Here is a 15,480-nt window from a genome sequence, read left to right on the forward strand (position 1 = left end):
AATGTTTTTGAAATTATTTTTTATTTATGGAAGGAAACAAAAGTCATTTTTTTTTTTTATTCATGACCAATTATTTATAAGTGTTAGATTCAGCTTAAGTTTCATGGAAATTTCTTTTGCAGTTTTACCTAGAATTTTATTGCATCTAAGGTATAAATAAGTTTGGAGAGAATTAAAATTTTTATGATATTGAATCTTACTATCTAAAATCTTTTACTAAGGTTATCTTTCATGCCTTCTCAATAATTTTTTAATTTTCTCTATAAAGACGTTTCATAGTTTATTGGAATTGTTGTTGTGACACCATATAAAAATATGTGCTATAGGTTTTTCAACAGGTGTCCCTTACTTGGTTAAAAAGTTTCCTTCTATTTCTATTATCAGTTTACCAGTGATTTTGATCATGAATAGATGTTTACTTTCATTAAGCGTTTTCATGCATCTATCGGGTGATGTGGCTTTCCCTCTTCAATCTGTTAACTATTTTTTTGTTTGTTTGTTTTGAGAGAGAGAGAGAGAGAGAGAGAGAGAAAGAGAAAGAGAATGAATCTTAAGCAGGCTCCATGTTCAGTGTGGAACCCAACATGGGGCTTGATCCCATGGCTCCAGGATCATGACCTGAGCTGAAATCAAGAGGCAGTCACTGAACTAACTGAGCCACCAAGGCACCCCTATTAACTGTGTTAGTTGTCTTTCCAAAGCAAATCAATCTTACATTGTATTTTTATGATGAACCCAACATGACAATGCTGTATTGTCTTTTTAATACATTACTGGGATTGTTTTGCTGAATTTTTTGGTAGAAATTTGTATCTACAGTCATTAATGAGGTTGTACTATAATTTTTTCTTGTTCTCTCCATATCTGTATTGGTGATCAGATAATGCTATTCTCATGAAATTGGTGATCAGATAAGGCTATTCTCATAGCAACAGGTTTGCACCTTCATTTTTGGTTATCCTATTGTTATTTAATTACGTCATGGTAGGAAAGTGTGTTCCATTTGATAACCAAGGCTTTAAAATTTTAAGGCTTATTTTGTGAACTGGAACTTCATTGACTTTAATAGTTGTTTCATGTGAACTTAAACATTTCCCCCCAGTTGTTGACAGCATTTACTGATCCTGCTTATGATTTTGAGTCTCAAGAAAAGAAACAAGAATCAGAGTGTGGAGAATGATCCCTAAAAACAACAGTCTGATTTGCTGATATATCTTTTTATTTATTTTTTTATTTTTTATATGTTTATTTGTGAGAGAGTGAGAGAGAGAGAGAGAGGCAGAGACAGAATGTGAGAGGGGAAGGGGCAGAAAGAAAGAGACTGGGAGAGAGGGAGAGAGAGGGAGAGGGAGGCAAAGAAGCTGAAGCAGGCTCCAGGATGTGAGTTGTCACCACAGAGCCCAACGCAGAGCTCAAACTCACTAACTGCGAGATCATGACTTGACCTGAAGTTGGATGCTTAACTGACTGAGCCACCCAGGTGCCCCTGATTAACTGGTACATCTTAAAAGCAAAACAAAATGCTAGGCCCTATAAAGAAGTACATGCCACTCCAGCAACTTTGAGTAATATGCAAAAAGGAAGGATATAGTAGTGGCTAACAGGGGATGTTCTTTTAAATAGTTCAGTAATTTTGGGGCGCCTGGGTGGCGCAGTCGGTTAAGCGTCCGACTTCAGCCAGGTCACGATCTCGCGGTCCGTGAGTTCGAGCCCCGCGTCAGGCTCTGGGCTGATGGCTCGGAGCCTGGAGCCTGCTTCCGATTCTGTGTCTCCCTCTCTCTCTGCCCCTCCCCCGTTCATGCTCTGTCTCTCTCTGTCCAAAAATAAATAAAAAACGTTGAAAAAAAAATTTAAAAAAAAAAAAAATAAAAAAAAAATAAAAAAAAAAATAAATAGTTCAGTAATTTAGATTAGTAAAACATAGAATGAAATTACTACATTATAAAGTTCAGATGAATATAGTAGCCAAGCTCCAACATGAACCCCAATAATACTACCATAATGTCATCTCCTTCCATACTGAGAAGGGTTGACTTCTGTAACCAACAGCATATTGTGATTAATGTGTGACATCCAAAGCTACATCATAAAAATATTATAGCTTCTGCCCTGCTTTGTTGGCTCTCACACTAGGGAAGTCATCTGCCATTTCCTAAGGACACTCAGCCCTATAGAAAGGTTTATGTGGCAATGAACTAAAGCCTCCTGCCAACCACCAGTGAGGAACTAAGACTTCCTGCCACCAGCCATCTTGAGTGGGTCCTTTTGGAAATGGATAATCCAGCCGTGGTATAGCCTCCAGATGACTGCAGCCCTGGCCAACTTCTTCACTGTAACCTTTGGAGAGACCTTGAACCAGATGCATTCAGGCAAATTTTTCTATATTTCTGATGCACAGAAACTATGCAAGAACATAAATGTTTATGAATGTCTTAAGCTGCTATGTTTTGGGCAACTTGTCTGTATAGCAACAGAAATCTTACAGTGAGATTTAAAGTGCTCTGACATTCTACAAGAGATCACATCCAATTTAGGGGTTCCAGGACAATTTACAGAGCATGTGGAAACAGTAAACAAACGGTGGCCCCTGAATTCTGCAATCTTGGCTATCACAATTTAAAATTAAGGTATAGGATTAATAAATTACTATAGGAGGGGGTGCCTGGCTGACTCAGTCAGAAAAGCATGCCACTCTTGATCTCAAGGTCATGAGTCTGAGCCCTACATTGGAGTTAGAAATTACATATGTACATACATAAATAGAAATGATTATAGGGGGACATATATAACTATACAAACTTGGAAGGCCTGATGTGGGAGGACAGACTGAAATGAAGGACTCGGCAAAGCCTTGTAAAGAATGAAAAGGGAAATCATCAACGTCCACAGGGTCATGTTTAAAACAGGCAATTGGTCTTTTAAATTCAGATTCCAGAATATTAGGATGAAGGACCACAACCAGTGAATGATGATGTAGCTTTTAGGGGCTAATACATAACATCCGGAGTCCACATTCAGAAATAATAGAGAAAAAAGATATGATCAATGCATGGATTTCAAAATGTCATTTGTACCAGTGATCAAGCTGAATATAGGATGTGCCTTTATACCTGCTTGTGAAAGGGCTTCTTTATATTTATTTCCTCCTTGGATCCGACACATTTATATAACTAGTCATGGTTATCTAGTTAAAACAGGAAGAAAGGGGATTAACTGAACATTCTCAACTCCTCCTCAAAAATTGGCCTATTAGGTAAATGGCTACTTTCTCTTCTGGAAGCTGTGGATCAAGGGGGGGCGGGGGACAAGAAGCCAGTGTTTCCTTAACTAGAGTCCTCTACATGGAAATCTGAGGCTTAAGAAATGGGATATGTTTAGGAGGATGGAAGAAGGTGCTACTTTGCTTAGCAGAAAGTTGATGTATGACTTTTGGAATTCTATTTCAAAGTGGTAACTCAATTTTAAATGGATTCCGTTAAATTTATGATGATGGCGCTGACTACACATAATGTCACCTTCGAAGTATTATCCCAGGGAATGGGTGTATGAAGCGGTGTTCGGAAACACACCATGAGCACTGGAATAAATAAGACTGAAGTCACTGTAAAGTAACACAGGCATGCTTGATTTGGAAACTGCTGTAAAGTACTAGGCCAAGGCAGAGAGGACCTTCATTTGCTTGGCTAACGAACCTCTCTGAGGGTCTAATGAAGCTTTTGGAACTTCAACCCAGCAAATAGGTTTACACAAAAATGTGTTCTAGGATTCTCTTTCTTGAGGGGAGTGGGTGATATACATATCAAAATCTATACATAGAATCAATTATTGGCACTTTGGAGAAAATATTTTAAATATATGAGTTAGACTAGGGAGCAAAGGCCAAAGGGACTATCTCAATCTGTGGTGTTGAGCTGCAGTGATATAACAGTTATGAGGAAAACGGCCCCAGATCATTTTGATAAGAGCATTTCCTATTGTATAGCCAGGCTTTTCAATTAGGAGGAAGGAAGCATGCAAATAGGGCACCATACTCTGCATCATTTTCCTGTGTTTCTCACTCTGAAATGGAGCCCATCTTGAATTACCTTCTTTGGGCATCACCAAATAAGAGCTGGAAAGAAATAGCAAAAATTATGAGATCTAGGTTGGCCTAGGTCTGTAGTACTGTTTTGCAATTAATTAGGAAGGAAAATGAAGTGTTGGGATTTTTATCTTTAATCTTTGGGACTATCATCAAGAAGGGCAATCGTATCTGACAAAATGAAACCACAGTTGCTATTCTCAACCATAGTCTGATTTTATGTCTGGCTCAGGATAGAAACTCATATATCATTGGCAAAATTTTTCTAAAACTATTTATTTAATGTGTACATTGTAAGTGAACCTTGCTGTTCTGGGCCTTGTAAATGTGCCTTTTTCATGCAGAAATTCAATTTCTTCATCAGAAGCTGCTTCTTACCTAGAAATTCATTAGACTTGGTGTTAAACAATCTAGTGTTCCAGCTGGTAATCTCAGGAAAATCATTTTGTCTCCCTGAAAATATGCAAAGAAAATGGGGATAGTAATATCTTCTTAGGGTATTATAGGGGTTGGAAAAAAACCCAACATATACCAGAATGTTAAATTTTTTTTTCTATCTCAGTTTCAGCAGTGGCCTCAAAAAGCTGAGGGAAAAACAGAAGTAGGTGGCAAGTATTTCCTCTTGCATTCCAAAGTGAAATGCTAGACTCATGCAGTATTTGTAAAGGGGTTTCCTACAAACTGATTTTCCCAACTTGAATCCAATAAAAGGACTGAGATAGAACAGGTGAGGAAGGAGAATTTCTGTGGAGTGAGTTATTGGAGAACAGTGTTTTTTTACCTCCTCTTATAGAGGGAAGGCTTCAAGAAAGCAACTTAGCTTGACATAAGCCCGTGGAAGAGGGCAGGCCTGAGAGAACGATGCCAATGAAATCTAAAGAGCAAGAATCTGTGACAGTTTGCTCTAGGCAGAAATGAAGAGATGTTTCTATAAGGACAGCTTCAGTTTCAGTGACCGGAATCAAGGGCATGGGTTTTCTGTGGTGGAGACGCAGAGAAAGTAGTGGTTAGAGTTGGCCAAGGTTAATTATAAGAGGCATCTTCCCTGAGGGGCTTGCTGCCAGAGGTGATCTGTCAGGCGACCTCAGTAGGAGGCTGGTGGTGGTGTTAAATGAAGAGGCTGAAAAAGGACGATGAGGATGAGGGGCAAACTGACCTGCCTGGGGAGAGACATTGCAGGAAGCAAGGGTGTCTATATCAGTGTTCCCAGAGGGAGTCAAGTGACGACCTAACAAAAATCAACTTTGAGCATTTACCGAGGCCAGAGAGTAATAAAGCCAGGTCATGATAGTATCAGTCACATCAGATTTTTCTTTATCTCTCTGCATTGCCATCCCTAAGACTGGGGAGGCAGAAGGCAGTCCACTGTAGTAGGGGAAGGGGTGAGGATAAACTGATGACGAGCAACCCCCTTCCCACTGCAGCTTTACAGCATGAATGGGGCCTAAGCTGGGGACAGGAGAAACTTCAATCATATTTATAATTCAGGCTAAGACATAAGAATAGTTATTTAAATGACTGAAATATGGTTGTTTTTCTAATAAAAGTAACCAGGGGGGTTTTTATTATTTCATTGGGACCAGTAGAGTTGTAGCACTGCCTTTGTTTTTATCCAAGTGGTACGAAACAACTCCTACTGAATGGGTGGTGGGTGCATGTGGGTGGGAATTAAAGTGTTTTTTCTGAGTTTGTCCCATGGAGTCCTTCTCTTTGAATTAAGTGGTTATAATAGCAGTGTACTGGAGCAAAGTTTATTGACCTGGATCTGTACAATGTGTATAATTATGCTGGGTATCTTCTGTCTGTTTGCCAGAGTCAATCTCTGCCTTGTCTCGTTTGACATCCAGTCTGGGAGGTTAACCTCTTTGGATCACATAAAAATTCCTTTGCTCTCTGGGTTTGGTTTGGGGTAGGCAATGGGTAGTGTTGTAAAGAGACTGAAAGTGAGGTCAGGATAATTTCCCCTGCCTTGCAAGTTCACTTCCCTCTGACTGAAGGTCACTGATTCTTTCAACTCTTCTTGTATGGTCTTCAGACCAGTGTATAAATCCATTATGATTCCCCTATACTCAGTCTTTTGTAAAAAGTCTTGTGAGCAAACCCTTCTTCAATTTTCCTACTTTACATATGCTGCCTGTTTCCTCCAGAAACCCTGACTGACCCAATAACATTATTTGCTTTGCTGACCTCAAAATATTAATGAGAGAATTCAAGCAATAACAGTTGTAAAAATGTTTATAATAAGTAAATGCAGAGTATTAGTATTGTTTTTTTTTTTCCTACAAGGTATTCTCAGCATTGTGTGAAGGAGTGAGGAATTTAGAGAAATTCCAGGCCAATTTTAGTATATCTTCTATTAAAGGGTCAGACAGTAGATGCTATTTTGCCAGGGATATAATCATAGCTGCTTTGTTTTACTTGCATAAATGAGAAAACCATTCATTAACTTCAGGCTTTAAACAAATGAACTGAATTAGGAAAATACTTTGGTCTTCAAAGCATAATTAACTTTGCCCTGAGAATTAAAGTAATTTGCACATCCATCTGAAAATGAAGCTGGTGTCAAGTTGAGGTGGAAAAAAAGTTAAGCATCATACAAAATAGAACCAATAGTTTCTTTGCTTCATTTTAATATGATCTGACATAGACATTGTTCTGTTTGACTTTTCCTGATTGTTTTTGTTTCCCCCCAATCATTCATTTATCCTTCCATTTCCATCTCTTATGAAGTTTTTCATAAGCAGAATTTAAAACTTTTCTTTTATAAATATTTAACAATAATTGAGAATAAAGTAATACATGTCATATGCCTGAAAGTCAGTTTTTAAATATGGAGTCATACACCAATATAATTCAGGGATCCATAGATGTTGGAAAATGTTACATCTTCAGTTCCATTACCCTCTTGTTAAAATAGGAATAAGAATGCAGGGAACAAATCACAATACCTAGACCTTTGTCACAAATAGAAATCACAGATACGTTCAGATCATACTTCAGCCATTGTAGAAACTTTGAAATTGCTTTTAGGTTCAGCACTACTTGAAATGATTGTTGTTTTTTAGACTTGTCTCTAAAGCAACTTATTTTATATGTTAACAAATAAGCCTATATGTTGTTATATTACTAATTACTTTTACATTTTTCTGGTAATTCTGTTTCTATGTATGGTAACCTTTGAACTCTTACAAATACTATCCACTTAAAAACAATATTCTGAGAAGGAGTCCATAGGTTTCACCAAACTACCAAAGTGGCCCACCATCCAAAAAAGTTTATGAATCTCTGGATTAAGTAATGAATGAAATCTTGGGGCTACCGTATGAAAATAGATCTCATACCTATGTCCTTCTCTGGGTGAACATGAGAAGGTAGAGAATGCATGCTTGAGAGGAAAGAATCTTGATAGCATACACATGAAAACCACAGGGGTTTATAAGCAACAAGAAAGTGTGTTAAAATAATATGCTAATTCACAATTTTGTGAAAGCTTCAAAAATAAATAAGGAAGCGGTTAAAGCTACTTGGATTAATGGACCAAAGCTATTGTATCAAACACAACAAAAGACCAGCAATTAACCTTATATGTGGCCTCCCAAGCAAAATTACTATAATTTTTATGGATTTTCTTTTTATAAAATAGTTGCAAAACTCTGAACTGTGTCTTTTTATACTACATATGTGAAAATATTCATTTTTCCCTGTTACTTTATTATACATATTTCAATGATAACAATGATTTTTGTAATGGATGATTGAAAAATTTATTTTATTTTACTTTTTAAATGCTTATTTATTTTCAAGAGTGAGAGCACGAGCAGAGGAGGGGCAAAAGAGGGGGAAACAATCATTTCAAGTAGTGCTGTGCTGACAGCAGAGAGCCCCACATGGGGCTTGAACTCATGAACCAAGCGTGAGATCATGACCTGAGCCAAAGTTAGACACTTAACTGACTGAACCACCCAGGCACCCCAGATGATTGAAAATTTTAATCTTTAATCTTCAGTTATCATTACACTTTGAAAAAATCTAAAATTATTTTTCTTTTAAAATTTAAGAAGGTGTAGATAAATATTTTATGCGTGAGCTATTACTTATTTCCCATTATTTTCCACCGTTCTAATATACAAGACAAATTTAATATTTACTTTGAGACTAAGAGCAGGAATTCCTACTAAAAAAATAAATCCTGAAAAAACCTCACAAGATGTGCCTTTTGAATTTCATTTGAAAGACTAAGACATCAACTATTGAAAAAAATTATAAAATGCATAAATAAATTACATCTATAGGAAAATTGTTAATGTGTATAGGTCATTCTAAATAATTTTTGTAAATTTTCTAATGTTTATTTTTGAGAGAGAGAAAGAGAGCATGAGCGGGGGTGGGGTAGAGAGAGAGGGAGACACAGAATCTGAAGCAGGCTCCAGGATCCAAGCTGTCAGTACAGAGCCCGATGTGGAACTTGAACTCGTGAACTAGGAGATCATGACTTGAGTGGAAGTCAGGCGGACACTTAACCGACTGAGCCACCCAGGCGCCCCCTAAATAAATTCTACATAAAACACTCCTGACATTGAAGGTCACCTTTGTTGCTATGCCATAGAGTAGAGAAAAGTCTTGTCTCCGATTTTAATTCCAGATATGAAACAAGGTAAAATGTCTAGATTAAGGGAGATTCTCAACTTTTCAAGATCATGGGGAAACTCTCGTGCAAATGTATTAGTTCTACTTAACCCATTTCCAACATCTGGAAGTAGTTAGAAGTGAAGAGAAAGGTAGAAAAAAAGAAAATAGATAATTATGATTTTTGACTCTCGTGCAAATGTATTAGTTCTACTTAACCCATTTCCAACATCTGGAAGTAGTTAGAAGTGAAGAGAAAGGTAGAAAAAAAGAAAATAGATAATTATGATTTTTGACCACATAAGATCATCAGTTGCTAAAATCCTTTCTGGCTTTCAGTGGATAAGACCTTCACAATCTAGCTTCAGAGATACCTTATAAGTTTATATGGGTTTTGCATTACATTTTGAACACAGCATCCCTGAGTAGCCCCAAATCTCTTTCCCAATTTCATTTCTTATCCTCTTCCTTATCTCTATCTGATATTGAGCCCACACCATGCTATTGAGCCCTCCCAAGAACATGCTCTGAATGTTCAAGCCTGTAAACCATATCGTACATGAATCTCTTTTAACAGAATAATTGTTCTTAATCCAATTAATCTTTCAACAGCAGTACTAGTTATTTCAGTCAAAGTTTGTTATTATTGCTAAATATGAAAAATCTTTTTTTTTAGCATTTCTGGATAATTCTTGAAAAACACCCACCGTCTCCTTAAATAGTGATTGTTTCTGTTCTATTTTGTCCCCCTACACTCCCATTAGGTTAATTTATAGGTTACAATTTCTCATTCTGTTATCTATCTCTTTTGACATTCTGAAGTCATTTCCTTAGTCTTCTCATATGATGAATTTATTTATTCTTTTGCCAGATATAATCTGCTATTTCTTGCACTGTGTAGTCTTTTTTCCTTCAATTTATCATGGGATATTTTAGACATTGGCCAAATAGAATAGTATAGTAAGCTCCCAAGTATCTCTCAGTCTAAATCAACAATCAGCAATTAGGCAAATCTCGTTTCATCTGTTCGGTTCTCATTCCTGTACTATTTTGAAGCAAATCCAAAATAAGTACTTTTTTTTATAGTGTAATATTGGTTTCAGGAGTAGAATTTAGTGATTCTAAGATAAATACTTTCAATCAAATTTTTAAATGAGAATCTCTCTCACTTTTAATGTTACTGCAGTACCATTTTCATATTGAAAACTTTGCAATAATTACTTAAAATCATCAAGTAGTGCCTGCTCACATTCACAATTGTTTCTCACATAAATTATTTTTTAAACAAATCATTTATTTGAATCAGTACTCCCCCAAATTGAGACTGGTTAATAAATGTTTTATTCTGCTTTAATCTTTAGGATCCTCTTTCACCTCTGTCTCTTTTTTTTTTTCTTCAAAACCATGTAATTTATTTACCAGAGAAACTGGATTGTCTTGCAGTTTCCTATAATCTGACTTTTGCTGTTTTCATCCCTGTTGTGTGTCTGAAGTGATTCCTCTGTCTTTCATATTTCCTGAAAATCTACCTACTAGGAGGATCTAGAAGCAAAACTATTCTGTCTCTTCAGTGAATTTTTGCCAATTTAATACGCACAAGAAGAGTATACCAGTAAAGTTTTAATATGCCTTTTTCTTATGATAATGGGTGGCATCTTTTCATGTGATTTGCATCATTTACATCTGTTTTTTCATGAACTATTTTTACCTCATTCTTGAGCATTGTTCTTTTTCCTCTCAATTTTTAAAAGTTCTTTATATATAATAAAGTTGTTAACACTTTGATGTAACTTATAAGCATTTCTCTAATTTATTATTTTTCTTTTTACTTTGCTTTATGATACTTGTAGCCATGGAAACTTAAAAAAATGTAAACATCAAATGTATCTAGTTTTTCCTTATTTTTTTCCTGAGATTTTCTGGATTTTGCATCAGAATTTGGAACGCTTTATCTCTGAACAGAACTCACCAATGTCTGCTTCCAGTACTTATATGGATTCATCTGTTTTCTCACTTAAATTTCTGATTCATTTAGAATTTATCATAATGTATGGTTTGAGAAGGGATCAGTTTTATCTCTTTTTTCCATATCTCCAAGTCATTTATTCAGAATCTATCCTTTCACTCAGTAATGTGTGAGGCTGCTTTTTAAATAAAGTTAGTGTCTATTTCTTGAATTTCTGTTCTGTTTTTGTTGTTTTGGTGGTGGTTTTATCTTTGGTCTATCCATGGGCTATTATTATACTACTGTAAAGAAAGGAAAATATTAAAATATTTAGTGGGCTCTTCTTTCCTCTTTCTTTGGGATTTTTCTGTCTATGCTAGTTTCTAATTTTTTTCTAATTAATTTTGTAATCAATTTCTTTAGATCCAAAAAGAACCCTGATGGTATTTTTTATTGCAGTTAGGTTAAGTTTACAATTTAACTTAAGAAAAGCTGCCATCTTTTCTGCTCTTGTGTCTTTTGATGCCAGGAACACAGTGCGAGCCTCCATTTGTTCAATCCACTGTTTGCATTTCAGCATTATTCTCAGAGGTTTCCTCATATGTGCTCGTATATGAACATTTTTAAAATTTTTATTTAAATTCCAGTTAGTGGAAATATAGGGGATTATTAGTCTCAAGCGTACAATATAGTGATTCAGCACTTCCACACAACACCGGGTTCTTATCAAAACAAGTATACTCCTTCATCCCCATCACCTATTTCACCCATCCCCCCACTGCTTTCCCCCTCCCTGGTAACCACCAATTTGTTCTCTACAGTCAAGAGTCTGTTTCTTGGTTTCTCTCCCTCTCTCTTTTTCCCCCTACATTCATTTGTTTTGTTTCTTAAATTCCACATATGGGTGATATCAAATGGTATTTATCTTTCTCTGATTTATTTTGCTCAGCATAATACTCTCTAGCTCCATCCACATCATTGCGAATGGCAAGATTTCATTCTTTTTTTATGGCTGAGGAAGGAGCTTTCTTTGCTAACTGTATGCCTAGATACATTCCTATTTTAATGCAATTATAAATGAGGTCTATCTTCTATCTGACCTCTGCCGGTAATATAGAAGTACTATTAGCTTTCTGTATTTATGCACTTTGCATTTTAATCAAAAGGGTTTTGTTGTGGTAGTTTTTCCATTGATTATCTTTGTTTTCCAGCTTCTCATTTGTAAATAAAAATAATTTTACTTTTTTCTTTCCAATTCTTATGTCTCTAAATGTTTTCTCTTGTCTAAAGGCATTTCTAAATTATAGTAGAAATGATGGGTGTGGTTTTCCTATTCCTCGCTTTAGTAAAACTTCCCGTACATGTCACCATTAGGTAAGATAGAGGCTTTGGGCTGAGGTGTACATAAATACTCACATATACACACACACATATGCACACACCATGTTAAGGAAATATCTGTCAGTTCTCATTTTGTTGTACTTTAAAAAATATAATAAATGCTAGATTTTGTCAAGTGCCTTTTCTGCCATCTAAGGATATAATCATATGCTTTTTCTCCATTGCTCTATTTATATGATGGATTACATTAAAAGAATTCCTAATATTGAGTGACACTTTCCCAGAATAAGCCCAATTGGTTTAGATGTATTATATTTTTAAAGTTTTGGATTCTACTTATTAACTTCATATCTCTGGTTTTTGTACTGATATTTATAGATGACATGAATCTAAAATTTCCTTTTAAGAATGTAAAGTTTATTATTTGAGGATCAATATTATATTTGTATCAGGAAATGAACTTAGAAAGTTTACTTTATTATGATCTGAAAAGGTAAGATAACCTTGGGATTATCTGATACCTTAGGATTTGATAAAATTCTCATATGAAAATATCTAGATCTACTTTCTCTTGGCAAGCTCTTTTAAAATTAAAAAAAACCCTCCATGGTAATTGAATTATTTGTCTCTTTTGGGGTCAATGTTTGTAAATCATATTTTTCCAAAATTTTATCCATTTTACAGGTCTTCAGTTTATTTGTATTCAGTTGAGCAAAGTAGTTCTCTTTTTAAAGATTCTCTGTTTTGGTGTTTCCATCTTGTCACTTCTAATTTTGTGAATTTACTTTCTACTTTTTTCTTAATTAGCTTAGATTAACTAGTGGCTTGTATTTTTCTCAAGAAACACAGTTTTACATTTATTTTTTATACACTATGGTTTGCTTACAAACATTGATTTCAGCTTTTGTCGTTATTCTGACCTTCTCCTTTTTTTTCTCATGGCTTTTCTTGACTTATTTTGCTGTTCTTTCTAGATGTTTTTGTGTGTCATTTTGCTTTACTTCTACTTTTAATTTTTATTGGTATAATGATGATTTTTATCTGATATTTGCTTTATGTGCCCCTAATATTACATTTTCATTATTATTATCTTGAACAAAGCGTATAATTTTATTTTGTATTCCTCTTTGGCCCAATAGTTATTTAATGACATGGTTTATACTTTTAGGTAAAAATGACTTCTTGTTTTCTAGTTTTGTTATTAAGTTCTAGTCACACTGTGTTTCAGTCAGTGAATTTTTTTTAATATACTGTTTTTTAGAATTCCTAGAGGATTTGTTTGTCACCTCAGATACGGTAAATTTTTTGAATACTCCATATGCACTTCAGAAGATGCTATATTTTCTATTGAAGTTCAGAGTTCCAAATAGATCTACAAATTCCATTTTATGGATTATATTGTATATGTCTTCTATAAATTTTAAATATATAATCAGTCTTGGATTTTAAGAAATGAATTAAAGTCTCCTATTCTTAATATGTTTCTTTCTATTTCTTGGCATTCCCTGTGGTTTATCTTTGATAAACATTGGTACACTCTTTTTAAATTTTTATCTATTTCTTTATTTATGTTTTTATTTCTTTTATTTTAGTTTATTTTAATGTAATTTTTCCTGGTATAACTTCTCCATTCTTTTATTGCCAACCTTTCTAAATATCTTTATTTTTAGTTGTGTATCTTAAATACAGAAAAGGGTTGGATTTCCCTTTATCAGCCAATCTGAAAATACTTGCATTTTAATTATTTGTTTAATTATTTTTAATGCTTATTTATTTATTTTGAGAGAGAGAGTGTGTGCATGCTAGCAAGTGGGAGTATGGGAGGGGCATAGAGAGAGGGAGAGAGAGAATCTCAAGCAGGCTCCACACTGCAAGCACAGACTACCAGGTGGGGCTGGATCTCATGAACTGTGAGATCATGACCTGAGCCAAAATCAAGAGTTGGACACTTAACTGACTGAGCCACTCAGGCACCCCCAAAACATTCACATTTTAATAGAAAAGTTACATCTATTGACATTTATTGACATAATCAGTATTTTTTGAATCTATCATATTGTAAATGTTGTATTTATATATGCCAATATTTTATATAAAGTTTTTCAATACTCCTTATTTTTTATGCTGTCTTTTTTTTATAAGAAAGTTTTAATTTCTTTCTTATTTTTTAATATGAAAATCTTGGTCCTTGCTCTCTTCAGTTGTTTTCTTTTATTCTTCAGTAAAATATTCATTAAACTTAGTTTGAAATCTTTTTTTTCCCCTTTTTCTCCATGTTTCCAAGTAACTATTTGTAGTGATCACTTTGATTCTCAATTAATAGCCATGAAATAATCAAAATTCATTCTGAATTGTATATGCTCTCACTACTGTTCCTGAATTGTTAGATATTTGATGAATCTATATTGTCATACTATAATCATAGCACATGGCACTCTTTTCCTTGCAACCCTCATTTCTCAAATTATACAGTTATGGTCCCACCAATTCTTATGATGATATCTCTCAAGTCATTCCAGATGTCCAAAGAAACTCACTTAGTATCCTTCCAAGAAGTGCTCATGGAAACAATATTCCCTAATTTTTTAAATGTTTATAATAGTTTATTTGTAGCCTTTATATGTGAAAATCTGTTCAAATGGGTATTAAATACTTGCCAATCTCCCTTTATTTCTTGCAAGCTGAGCTGTGTTAGATAGATTATATCTCCCAATACAGTCTCCTCTTATAATACGTCCTAAAGATATTGTTAGGATGAAGCCTCAAAATGGATTATATGTATTTATGGTATTGATGCAATATGTGTTTAGTATATATGGTGTTTATGCTATTATAAATTTATATTTAAATATTTCCATATAACATCTATATATTGATTTTTCAATTATTTACTAGACTATGTTGCAAGATCCAGAAATCAAAAAAATAACATTTATTAAGAGGCACAAAATTTTCTCCTCTAAAATTTCAATTATTCCTTGGATTTCCATGGCCTTCTTCATACATTTGTCTCTAAACATATCTCTTCTTGTTTTGCATTGTAATTCATTATAAGTATTTTCATATTTCTTATTAGTATATGATTTCTCTGAGGGAAAAGACTATATTTCCCTCCTCTTTTCCACCAGAACCCAACACAATGCTTAGGACATAAGTTGAATTAATTTATATTTGTTTATTTAATTTTTTTTTAACGTTTATTTATTTTTGAGACAGAGAGAGACACAGCATGAACGGGGGAGGGGTAGAGAGAGAGGGAGACACAGAGTCGGAAGCAAGCTCCAGGCTCTGAGCCATCAGCCCAGAGCCTGACGCGGGGCTCGAACTCGTGGACCGCGAGATGGTTACCTGAGCTGAAGTCGGACGCTTAACCGACTGAGCCACCCAGGCGCCCCATATATTTGTTTATTTAAAATAGGGTCTGGATTTCAAAACCTAGGTGAGGGATTATTTTCTAAGTACAGTAGGATAAATTACAGCCCCCAAG

The 15,480-nt window shown here is 34.8% G+C and overlaps 1 protein-coding gene across 8 annotated transcripts in view; it reads right to left on the bottom strand.

Moving 5' to 3' along the window:
• OSTN (osteocrin) overlaps positions 1-15,480 on the bottom strand; it is a 231,538-nt gene that overhangs the window by 10,296 nt on the left and 205,762 nt on the right. The window lies entirely within an intron of this gene.

The sequence above is a fragment of the Panthera leo genome, chromosome C2, assembly GCF_018350215.1.
Source record: "Panthera leo isolate Ple1 chromosome C2, P.leo_Ple1_pat1.1, whole genome shotgun sequence".
In the NCBI taxonomy this organism is placed as follows: domain Eukaryota; kingdom Metazoa; phylum Chordata; class Mammalia; order Carnivora; family Felidae; genus Panthera; species Panthera leo.